Genomic DNA, 13,163 nt, shown 5'->3' on the forward strand with positions numbered 1-13,163 from the left:
AGACGCTGGAGTCTGGAGCGAAGTCGACCTTCTTACACAGCTAAGGGCATGTTGCGTTGGCTTCAGGTCGAGACTGCGGCTATTTTACTGCATTTAAGGAATGTTACTCTCTACGAACCATTCTCTCACTGATGACTATGATACAGTGAACTGTCATGGTGATACGATCATCGTCTCCAAACCGTTCCTCAACTGTACGCAGGGCACTATGCCGTAAAATATACTCATATCCCCTCAAATTTAACACTTTCTTAAGCGCTATAGAGGGGCAACTCCTAAAACACGGGAAACATCCCCCACAATGTATACTACCTCCTCTATGCTTAACTGTTGGCACTACAACTGATGGCAGGTAACTATCCCTAGGAACGCTTCAAACCTAAGTCCTTTCACCTGATTGCCACAGGGTTATTCATAACTTCAACTTCCAGTCATCCACTGTCCAGCTGCGTCAACCTTCGCACCATCATAAGCGTCGTTTAATGTTGACTATAGAAATGTGTGACTTATGAGGATCAGGATTTGTTCACTGAGTGACATCCAATGACTAACCCAGATTCGAAGTTCAAATGGCTCTGAGCACTATGGGACTTAACATCTGAGGTCATCAGTCCCATAGAACTTAGAACTACTTAAACCTAACTAACCCAAGGAAATCATACACATCCATGCTCGAGGCAGGATTCGAACCTGCAACCGTAGCGGTCGCGCGGTTCCAGACTGAAGCGCCTAGAACCGCTCGGACACACCGGCCGGCCACATTCGAGGTCACTGAGCTCTTATCAGTGATCCATCCTGCCGTTATTTCTTGTCTACTGACAACAAAGTACTCCCCGTCTCCTTTTACGCTGGCGGTTGCACCTCTTGTGAAACATAGTGGTCAATTCCACATTAATTATAAAATTCCGCTTGTGTGCTGGATAATCTTAAACGCAACCAAGTGGTAATTACAGAAAATCTCAAGCAACAGCGCTTGTTACTTTTCGCTGACATCAGCATTAGCAATTTTTCACTCCAAGGCCATTTTGCGAATTACAATCCAAGCAAAGGAGGGGAAGAGGAGGAGGCCAACGTTCCGCGGCCCCATGTCCCCATTTTAATGCACAGCCAATGGTATGCATGTGTTTTGTCAGCATGAAGCATCCTCCGCCCTGAGGGCACCTGATTTGCAGCCAGTAACGCGCGTGTTGTCAGTCTCGAGCGCAGTACTAAAATAGTAGCGTTCGGGCTCTTTATGTGAGGCACATGTGTAACACTCTTCCGCACATACCACTACGTTCAAGCTTTTAGTGGGATTGACAGCGGGTTGTAGTTCACACGAATGTGCTACACATGTACTTGTAATCCGGTGTGCCAGCGGACGTGTCATTATGTACTCGCAATCCAGTGTGCCTGAATGCGCGACTGCTAAGCGCCTAGAACCCTGGTGCGTCCACGCGCACAAGCACCCGACGTCCATGTTCCGTAGAAAAACTGGTGACATCATGATATTATAATTCATGTATTGAACGAATTAATTCTTCCCAAACGATCAGACGACGTCACGCGCATAGCGCCATCTCTTCATCATGCGTTCAGCTGACGAATCACTTGTGTTGAGCAAGAAAGTTTGTTTAAACATCCCTCATAGAGAAATGTGCTAACAGCTTTCTGCATCAAGAATCAAAGGGTTTGATATCGAAGGAGCTTAAGATTGTAGACAAGAGGAATGTTGTTCAACAACTAATGGCTGTGCATTGTGTGATTGGGTCCACCATTTAAGAAACATAAGCAATTACGGAAAACATTTATCTGTCTTGGCAGTTCGGAGGATCTTAAAATTTTCATGCATAATTTTCACTGTACTTCTGTCTTGAAAATGACTACGATTGTTGAAGATATTGGTTGTAAGTACTAAAAAATAAAAGTCCACCAAAGTCACATGACTGTGCAGCGGGCAGCGGCAGGTGGTAGTCTTTTAATATGTTATTGTACAGTGCTCTCTCACTGCATTTCTGTCTTGACAATGACAGAGATTGTTGTAAACTTTGGCGGTAAGTAGGCTAAGCGTTCAGGTTTCTGTGTTTACTTACTTCTTGCACAGCATGAAGGGACGGGAGGGCTGACAATGATGTGACTGAAACTTCTTGCTGCTGTTGCTGTTGCTGTCGTGGTAGCCGGCCGTGGTGCCCGAGCGGTTCTAGGCGCTACAGTCTGGGACCACGCGACCGCTACGGTCGCAGGTTCGAATCCTGCCTCGGGCATGGATGTGTGTGATGTCCTTAGGTTAGTTAGGTTTAAGTAGTTCTAAGTTCTAGGGGACTGGTGACCTCAGAAGTTAAGTACCCTAGTTCTCAGAGCAATCTGAACCATTTTGGTCGTGGTACTCTAGAAATTGTAATGACGATATTATCAGCAATTATGTAAAAATCATTAATAATAGCTAAGTGTATATGTTTTCATGCGAAGCATCACCAGTGCTTACAGTAATGTTGGGAAATATCGTAAGTAAATATTTCCACACACTTGCAGTTTAAACTGAAAGTACATGGCGTGCTGCCTCTGGCTCCAAGGCGCTTATTTAGGCACACAGTATGATATTCAGCACGTCACCAATGCAGCTGTAACTTCAACACGCCGCCCAGAATACTTTCCTAAATATCTCAACCACACGAGCGTAGGTATATGTAACTGTACCAAAGATAATAGTAATGACAGTAGAGGTTGCGAAAATATTTGCAGTGATTGATAAATAGTTCACACACTTGTGAGCGAAACGTAGTAGAGTAAGAATGCCAATCTTGGGTACAAGCGTGTCATTAGAGGCACGATATCGAGTACTCAGTGGTATTATTTTAAAACCCTCGATTTGCTGACATCAAGCTAATATTATCGATGACGTTGCCTATGAAGTGTGTCATTGCAGATTCATCCTCGTTTCAGAGAAACGTTTACTCTCCGTTGGTGACACTTCGGTCTCTGTGGGGGCTTCCCTGGAACGTTAAAATATTTAACAACAGAGAGTGCATACTCCTACAGGGCTACGCAATACGGCATAATATAGATTATCGACAGAAGTGTCAGTCATACGTCTGCCGATTATATGGGATTGTCAAATAATCTCCTGGAACCAGCTCAACAACATACCTCAGCTCTACAATGCACACTATGCTTCGATGGAGGTGGAAGTGGATGATATAACATTACCAGATGCGGTCACAGAACTACAATCGTAATGAAATTTGTTTATACACCCAACTGTAGGTAAGAGTTTATAAAAACCCCTGCATTATAATGCAAACGAATGGTTTCCGCCACAATTGAGTAGACAAAATAACCTCACCACAAGGGTATTGTAGTAAACAACTGGTCCTTCAGTGACCGTACTGAAAACTGGAAGAACAAGAAGAAAAGAACATTACTTATCGATACATACATGTTTTGATTATTGCGACTTTAGGTTGTGTGAAAACTAATCTTGTTCTAACTCTGTTAACACATCCCAAGGGAGTCTGCTACCAGACACTCAACGAAAGCAGTGATATTCCACTGCCTGAAAAAGTAAAGCCAAACACCAAACAGTGTGTTCATATCTGACGGCATTGCAGTGGAATACCAGGATGAGATACGGAGACATTCCTGCTTTAACCGCCATATGCGAGTCGTATTTTATTTGATTCAGAAATACTCAAGAAACCTAAAGCAGCCGGTCGGCGAAAACGTAAACCATCGCTTTCAAACAGGACAATCCGTATTTAATGAGTATTAACCAAGCACATGTAGAAATCGACAAATTGTCCAATGAATTCGTTATCATATGTGGGAATTGCTGGAATAACTTGCAGCATGGCCTTCTCGTTACAGATAAAACTAGGAAATCAAATGAAGGCTGATACAGACGAAAATTCGATGAAATTCTGCATAAAATGCAGTGCATCAAAAACTAACTGCATAAGTAGTCTGCGGACTATAGACAAATTTACGCGTGTGATGCACACTCGTTCAGAGGGTGTAAAGCAAAAGCGTCTGTGCATAGACAGAAAATTTGAGGAATCAGTGCTACATTAATGGAACTGGAAAGTCGCATCAGAGTGGTGGCTATAAATGATGAGTTGCTGAATGCTAGAATGCAGCAATGTGAACTATATATCAATGAGAAAACTGAAGAGGTCAACACAAAACTAGTAGATGCGGGTGGTAGATGATAGCCAAGGCACTTTACTCCTACTATCAACAACCATTTTAATGTATATATTAATTGTACGCTACCTCAAAAATGGCTTAATATTCGTTAGCATGTCGTCGATAAAGCAAGAAGTTGTTGAGGTGCGGAAGGCTATTCGACAGAAGTTACAATTGTTAAAGTTACGGAAGGTGCAACGAGATCAGCAACTACCAAAAACATTTAAGCAGTAACTGTTTGAAATAGCTGTCGCACGCTATGGATGGAGCAAGAAAGGAAGAAGAAGAAGAACAAGGAAAAGGTAAGGCAGTATATGCTATTACTCACTTATTTAATAGCTACTGCTAAACACAAAATATGGTGTCAGTAGGATGAAACCACATATGTGAGGTAAGCAGACGGTTCATTTAACTAAGAATGCAGTACGAAATGGGGATAGGAAATTTGAATGAACGCCCAGTTTAATAGACCTGTGAAATCTTTGAGCGTCGAAAAGAATACCCAGAAAGAGACAAAGGGTACAGTCAAAAATTACCCATGAATAACACACCTTGGACCTCAAGATTACGATCGAAAGCCTCGAAGAGTGACAGATAAAATATCATAATTAACTTAGCATCTGCAGTTCCACATTGCGCTGGTAAAGGGGTTGAAGGTCACCCTAAAAGACTGAATATCTATCTCTGGCGTATATGTGTCACTATGATCTGAGTGAAACCCAAGGCCCATTACGACTTCTTACAGTATCAGCAGGTGCATGGAATACAAGTCACAAAACAAAGTTATGTGAATGCTATTAGAACTTATGCAAAGCACATAGTTAATATTGATGTCGGTTCTTCACGAGTTTCACAGGCCAACGTGAAGAACATTCCCGTGCAGACGTGTGATAATACGAGGACTGGATGAGTTATGGCAGGATGGTATATGTTGTGTCTAGACAAAACAGCCTAGATACAATGAGAGGAAGCCGAAAGGCACGCGCTAAGCCAAAGCAGGGTGCGTGAGGTCTGAAACAGGATACGTAATGAATGCTATAAAGAAAAGTACGTAGCTTCTGGAATACTCAACTTTAATCCATCCTTTTGGTACATCTGGAGATTGTGGCGATACAAGTGAAACTCTTTAGATACATGCAATGTTACTAATGGCGCCTTGCTAGGTCGTAGCCATTGACTTAGCTGAAGGCTATTCTAACTATCTGCTCTGCAAATGAGCGAGGCTTCGTCAGTGTGCATCGCTAGCTACGTCGTCCGTACAACTGGGGCGAGTGCTAGTCCGTATCTCGAGACCTGCCTTGTGGTGGCGCTCGGTCTGCGATCACACAGTGGCGACACGTGGGTCCGACATGTATCTAATGGACCGCGACCGATTTAAAGCTACCACCTAGCAAGTGTGGTGTCTGGCGGTGACACCACAGTATAAGAGGCTGTTCACGATTGAATAAAGGTTTCGTGTGCTTTCTGATGATTACAGATACATATTAAAAATTCGCTTGGGCTCTACCTGTGAAGAGAAAGAAGGGGAAGGTGATTTAAGAGGATTTGAACAGTTGCTACAGAGTAGAACGAATAGGTGTCCTCACAATGTTCAAAGCGACCATGGCGGTGTATTTTACAGTTCACCGCTTTCCGAAGCGGAAATTACACGCTTTGGAAAGAAACACTACTCGACCTTTTCCTATTTTAAAATTAGAGTTGTTGAACGATTGAACAGGACGATCAAAAATCGTATGTGGAAGCAATTTAGTCTTCAAGTGTCTTACAAGCGGCTAAACATTCCACTGCAGATGTCTGAGGAGTACAATCGCACTACTCATCATGCAGTTAAGGAGAGATCTATTGATATCTGTGATAATGGGCTTCTAAATACAAATATACAATCGAATTAAGATGGTAACCCACGAAAGCAGAGGTTAAACGTAGGTGAGTTGTTACGTATTTCTAAATACAATTCGTTGTGTCATAAGCCTTATCTACCGAAAAGAGTTGTCGATATAAATTACTTGGTTATTTTATGGATAGTTATAAGGACGAGTAACAATTTTTAAACTGGGATACTATGTTTTTCGTCATATTGCAGATGTTTTCAAACCAGTATTTCAGTTTAAATCAAATTTCTATCACACGATATTACACTGCCCGTGTTATTCTAAATTACGATACAATATTCCTTCGGACACACATGCTTGCATTTCCGAAGGAACAGGCACTGCGGCAACTACAGCCGTTACGAAATACAATGAATGCATTGGCAGTTGCGAATATGGACAGCCACCACCTGTACAATGGAGTGACGACAAAGAAAATTTGTGCCAGACCGGGACTCGAACCAGGATATCCCGCTTATCACGAGCGGTCGCCTTACCATTTGGCTGACGACACACGGAATTTTGGGTCAGGCCGTCACTTGTGCTGGGCTAGACATAAGCTAATGTCACCACTCGCCGTAAGAGGGAAATCCGGGTTAGACCCCTGGTCCGACACAAACCTACGTTGTCTTCAATCAATTATACAGTTGATGGTTGTCCATATTCGCAACTGCGAAAACATTTCTTGTATAAATTTCTATCAATGTTACCAAGGGTGCTAAAAGCGTTCAAAGTTTCAGACGTGATTTGCAATATGCTGTACGTAACCAGCTGTGTTCAAACGCATGTTCTAGAAGCAGAATGTTCATTTAAGGCAGGTGTTCTAATGAGTGCCCATTTTTTCGAATGTACAGCTCGATGTGCCATCTAGACGATGAGCGAATCAAAGAATCACTATCTACGAGTGTTCGTGACTAGTTTCACACTGGATGACCTATAAATTGATCAGGGGCCAGTAATATGCGTTTCTGGGCCACAGAAAGTTCTAAGTGGGCGCATCACGTAGTCAACAGAGGCGTTCCATTAATGCGTGGCGTGGAATCCTTTTAAATACATTCATCGGTCCAAACTACTTCGCAGGTACTCTCATGTGGGGTGCAACATTATGCCTATCCACACCATAACTGCTGAAGTACAAGGTTGGACGCACTCTCATATGGCGACAGGTGGGAACACGTATGTACCCTTTAACATTGTCGAAGGTGATCGTTATGGTTGTCCTGGTGTCGTGGTGTGGAGTAGTATGAAGTTGAATGGGCATACTGACCTCCAAATCTTTGGCCACGTTACAAAGCACCTGCAGCAGAATGTCACTACAGCCACTACAAAAATACTTCCATGGTACTAGAGGGAGCTGTAGAGGGCAAAAACTGTAGAGGAAGACAGAGATTGGAATACGTCAAGCAAATAATTGAGGACGTAGGTTGCAAGTGCTACTCTGAGATGAAGAGGTTAGCACAGGAAAGGAATTCGTGGCGGGCCGCATCAAACCAGTCAGTAGACTGATAACCAAAAAAAAAAAAAACATTTCAAATGGAATGTTCACATATAGCTGTTACAGAAAGTGTAATAATATCTGTGCGATTTACCACCTATAATAGCTGTTGAAATAAGAAAATTACGTAGGTATGTTTTAAGAAAATTTCAGTACAAAACTTAACAAACATAAGACTTAACTTCTCTATCCGTGAGGTTTGGAAAGTCGTTCTAAAATATACATCGTTCCATTAGAAATTGACACAATTATATGTATATTTTGCTTGATATAAGACATGCAAGTGTTCATAATGCAGACAATTACGTGCCTCTATCCGTAATATCATATTACTATCTTGTAATGCGATGGAAATGGGAATTTAGGAGTGCTTCTAGCAAAATCAACCAAACTGTTACACATATGACTCGCTGCGTGGAACAAATACCGGGTGCTAATAATGAAAGTGCAGTTACTCACAGAGGTTCAGTGTGGACTGTAATTATCGACTGGCAGCGAAACTTGGTATGCTAATGAGTTAACGAGGAACCAATTTACTCTGAAAAAACTTGAGTTAGTTCAATTTTGCACACTAGGTACAAATCTGGTGCTGTGAATACAAGAAAGACGCATAGAAATGTTTCCTTATGTAATGGGTTAGGAACGGGACATGGGCTGAAGGGATCAGGCAAGTGATAAACGCGTAATGTCTATTTTATTATTAACCACCGCTTATATAATGTTTCCAATATGAGCACCGAATGGGCTGCATCCTTAAAACAACATGATCAACAGTTGCTCGCAGCATTTCCAGTGGAATCTGAGCAACGTGTTCCTTTATACTCGCTTTCAGATCAAGTAGAGCCGAACGTGTCCCTTTTCTTTTAGATATCACAGAGCAAGAAGTCACATGGATTCAGATCAGGTGACCTTGGAGGCCGTGTATCTGGAAAACCTTGGGGATAACTTGTTCGTGGAAGGTTGCATTAAGATCTGTCAGTAGATCGATAACAGATCATTCACTAGACGCGCTTCGTGTGGTGTTCCCTCTCTTGCATGGAAACATTGGTTTCCAGAGAGTTGCGTTCTTCTTACGCAGGAATCACTTCCTGTACAAGGAGGTGTCGATAACATGCAGACGCCGCTGTACATCCGACAGGTCCTCTGTGTGTATTCTCTTCAAAGAAGAACGAACCGAGATTAAAGGTGCTTGTGAATCCACAACACACAGTCACATTCGACGACTGCAGTGGCTCTTCACGCACAACACACAGTTTCAACAATACCCGAAATTTGACAGTTCTGTGTATACTCTGAACTCTGTAGTGTAAAATGTGTCTCGTCATTCCACAGAACACATTTCTGCCGTATGTTATCAACGTCGATCTGTGCCAGAAATCGAAGTGAAAATTCAGAACTTTGCTGCGTATCGCGAGGTTCCAGTTGTTTCACCGTCTGGATCTTGTACGAGTACCAGGGTAATACAAACCGCAAATCTTTCAGTGCTTTTGACCAAGGGACGGACAATTTGCGTGACACTGCACGAGCACTAGGACTACTCGGCGGGCACGTGCTGGCATGGTCAGTTACAACAACAGCAGTTTCGTCAATAGCTGCCATAGGGACAGGACGCCTTCTAGCTGCAACCCAAGCTTACTGTGATTTCGAGTTTGCTCTTTAAACCATTTAGTGATATTTGTCCTCTCCTCAAACCTTTCAGTACAGCACTGTATTTGCTGCTGTTCACATGCAAAAGCGCATGGTCTCTCTTCTCGATATCCATATTGTTCATGATGGAACCTGTTTTTTGTACATTTAAGGCACATCTGTAGCATGCATTCTGTCTCCTTGTGTTTTCGCTGTTTCTACTAATTACAGCTTTGTTTAGTGGTTCAAGATTACTGAATCACCAATGTTGACATTGTCCTATGGAAAATGACTTTTGAATCACCCTGTATATTTGTGTGCTTTGTTTATGCTACCTTTCAATTTTTTAATCCTAGAAAATGTGAAAATCATAAGATTTGCAACTGCTACACGAACACAATTAAAGTTGATTCCACTGAATACATTGACGTCTGTAGAAGTTCGTCCAGGGAATTCGGGGTACGGACGAGCGCGACTAGATTCTAAACCTGCTGTTCTTTTCTGAAACTGATTGTTCAGTCTGATGACTTGTCGTAACCAAAAAATGAAACACATAGCACTTACTATTTCTCAAAGAAGTGGTAATCATGCACTCAGTTTTTCGCAGGTAGATGATTTAAAAGAAAGTATGATCATCAGGTCATTACGTCATGCAATGTGCGCCTTTATTCTGTATGCCACCTTCCTTCAATTAATGATGTTAAATTAAATCTGATTGTGGACGAATTACTCGAGAGCAATTAGGTGACAGGGGTGTGCGAGAAGGGTTCCAAGGTGGTACTGAACAATGGCTGATAAATGTTGAGATTGGCTAAGTGCTGAATATCTTATCAGGAGATCCACTGCTATGAAAAGAGGCTTTTACTTTGAGCATGGAAGACATTGAATTTGTAGTTGCTGAGCTGAAGTCACCAGTTGTCACTTCATCAATGCTACCGATCAGAAAATGAAGCGATCGTGCTCTACAGGGCAAGTGAGGATTTGATTGGCTGCTGTAAACGTGAACCGTTTACTTAAAGTCACTGGGAAGACTAATGTCATCGACTTACTTGCAGTGTATACCAGCTTTGTGACTTTTCCCCTAGATTCACATTACTGTTCTTCTGTGGTTATTGTCATGAAAGTGGTTCATCTTATTTGTTTTAGTAGCACGTTTCCTTGTCACTTTTAAGAAGGTGATGTGTACGCAGAAATAGTTCTGCACCAGCCTATTAAATTTATTAACGTATTTGAATGCTAAATTGTAACTTACCTGCACGTGTAGCCTCAAAATTTCACGTAAGTATTGATTACAATTTTTAAATACCTGCCATGCTATAATAAGAAAATATTTGTGAATGTGTGAAGTGTGAAAGTATTTTATGAATAAGCGCTACGAATGGAAACTTTTTACCCTATGCAAATACATGGATTTCGGTTGTAACCTTCATTTACCATCGGACTCAGAAAACAGTGTTGTTCTTTCCAGTATGGTGATAAAGCGTGTAAGAAAGGTATTGTCATGTATTTGGAAAAAAAAATATTTTGAAACTGAGTAGGAAAATTAATTTTGTGATCCCGAGAATTGAAGTGGTTGATATCATTCACGGCGTAGCGCAACAGCCGTGTCGGCCGTGCTAGTCCTGCGTTAGGAGGGATTTAATGATTCATTTCTTTCTCTGACGTACAAGTTATCTAATTACGATACGCGAACAAGGATCATAATCACTGTAGGTCCGTTTCCATTCGACGACACGAAACTAATTTATTGCGAGTTTGGGGAGCTACACCCGGCACAGTGAACCATTATGAGCGAACTATTTCGGAATAAGACAGCCGTTGCCGCTTCCAGCCGCTCTGCTGATTGCGGCTTTGCTTTTGCCGTGAAGAGGAAGACCGAGGTCCCATTCACACTAATAGCTCGACAAGACTTTCATTCAGATGCGATACCCCTCTTTTCCGGTCTTACATAGGTACCCCATCACCCTGTAGACGGGCAAATGCGTAGCCTCTCAATAATCTGAGTACACTTGCGGCAGTTTTGTACCACAACATTCCCTTCCGGTTTAACGTTGGGCTAAAAAGAAATAGTTGGAGATGCAATGCGTGTCTGCAGCGGAGAGCAAATTACTGCATTTATTTGTCGCTCACGCTACAGCGGCGAAATTAAGCGAAGTGCGTCCAGTGAAGGTATGCAAATGAGGCTGCAGCACTGGCGTTAAGTCACTTGTAATGAAACGGATAACCCGCCCAGCGTGAGAAACACATAGGCACGTACGGTAGCTGAAATTACGGAGTATCAAGTAGACTAGAATAGTGGTCCCTGAGCTCCTCTCAAACACACGTTTTTAGGAGATTTTTGTTCCCTTGCTTCTCTCTTCCGACGTTAGTTTCATGCTGTTGCATATAATGATATGTGCCTTATTGTGCAGAACTCCCCTTGCACTTACAGTGCGCGAACACTGCGTTGCTATGCTATTGTAATGTGTGCTGCTACACTGATGAGCCAAAACGTTATGATCAAGTGCAAGATCGTTTGTTTGTCCGTCTTTGAGAACGAAGTACCTCTTGATTCTGTGTATCAGGCATCCGACAGCTTTCTGGCAGGTTTGTGGAGGTATGTGACTTTAGATGTCATTTAATTTGTGTAAATAACGGACTGCTGAATTGTCTATGAGGTGACAGCGCCTGATAGTGATCCAGATAGGCTCCATAGGATCTACATCAGGCGAATTTGGTCGATGAGATATCAACGTGAGCTCCTCAAACCACTGTAGCACGGTTCTGGCTCCAAGACACAGTCAGTTAAACTGCTGATATGTGACATCGCCATGGGGGGATACATCAAGCCTGAACAGATGCAGGGTGTCTTCGATTATTACCACAGGTCCCACGCAAGCGCAGGAGAATGTCTCCCATACATTCCTCCCACCAGCCTGCGCCCGTGACACGGTGCACATTTCGAGGCGCCGTTCACCTCGATGATGGGGCTTGTGGAGATGCCCATCGATCTAGTGTAGTAAAAATGTGATCGACCCGAACAACCAGCATTTTTCAATCGATCGGCAATCGAATCCGGATAGACCCGTGCCCAATGCAATCCTAATAGAAGATATCGTTGGATCAAAATGAGAACATGTTGGGGGTGGTCTGCTCCTGAGCTCCATGTTCAACAATGTACGATGAACGGTGAGCTACTGAACATTTGTGTGTGCATCAGCATTGTGCTCTTTTGACAGAGATGCCAAATTTACCATCTTCCCCATTTTACAGAGCATACAAGCCTCCGAACCCCATGTTCGGTGAAGGCTCATGGACGTCCAACCATTTAGCACTTGGTGGTGGTTTCACTGTCATTCTGCCCTCTTTCCGTACCTGCTCACGACAGCAGCGCGTGAAGATTCGACCAGCTTCGCCGTTTTCGAGATACCCGTTTACAGGCTCTGCTTAATAGTAACCTGCCCTCTGCCAAAGTCTCTTATCTCAATGGTTTTCCCATTAGCAGCCCTCATCTTCGTTAGGATGATCCCCCCCCCGTATATGCTCCGCTTATATACTATTGTTACCGCGTCACGTGTCCACGCCACCACCAGGCGGCATCATAATGTTCTGGCTGATTACTGTATAAAAAGGTACGCCGCACTTCATCAAAGTTGTTACCAAAAATATCGAAAAGTTCTCGACTGATTTACTTCAGATTTTTTACGTGTTATCCTAATGAACTTTTGGGTGGACTTAGGCAAAACATAAATATATTTTTTTAAATACACGTGATATACAAATATGTGTATACACCTTATCGTGGATAATTTTTTTTAGTAAAAGTCGGTAAATTCTTGGCCGATTTGCTTCACATTTTTACACGATACTCTAATTAATGCTCTGGTAGACATAGGCTACATAATTGTGTAACATATGCGGTGCGTAAATACTGCGTGTTACAAAAAGGTACGGCCAAACTTTCAGGAAACATTCCTTACACACAAATAAAGAAAATATGTTATGTGGACATGTGTCCGGAAAAGCTTAAT

Source organism: Schistocerca serialis, chromosome 1 (genome assembly GCF_023864345.2).
Source record: "Schistocerca serialis cubense isolate TAMUIC-IGC-003099 chromosome 1, iqSchSeri2.2, whole genome shotgun sequence".
Taxonomy (NCBI): domain Eukaryota; kingdom Metazoa; phylum Arthropoda; class Insecta; order Orthoptera; family Acrididae; genus Schistocerca; species Schistocerca serialis.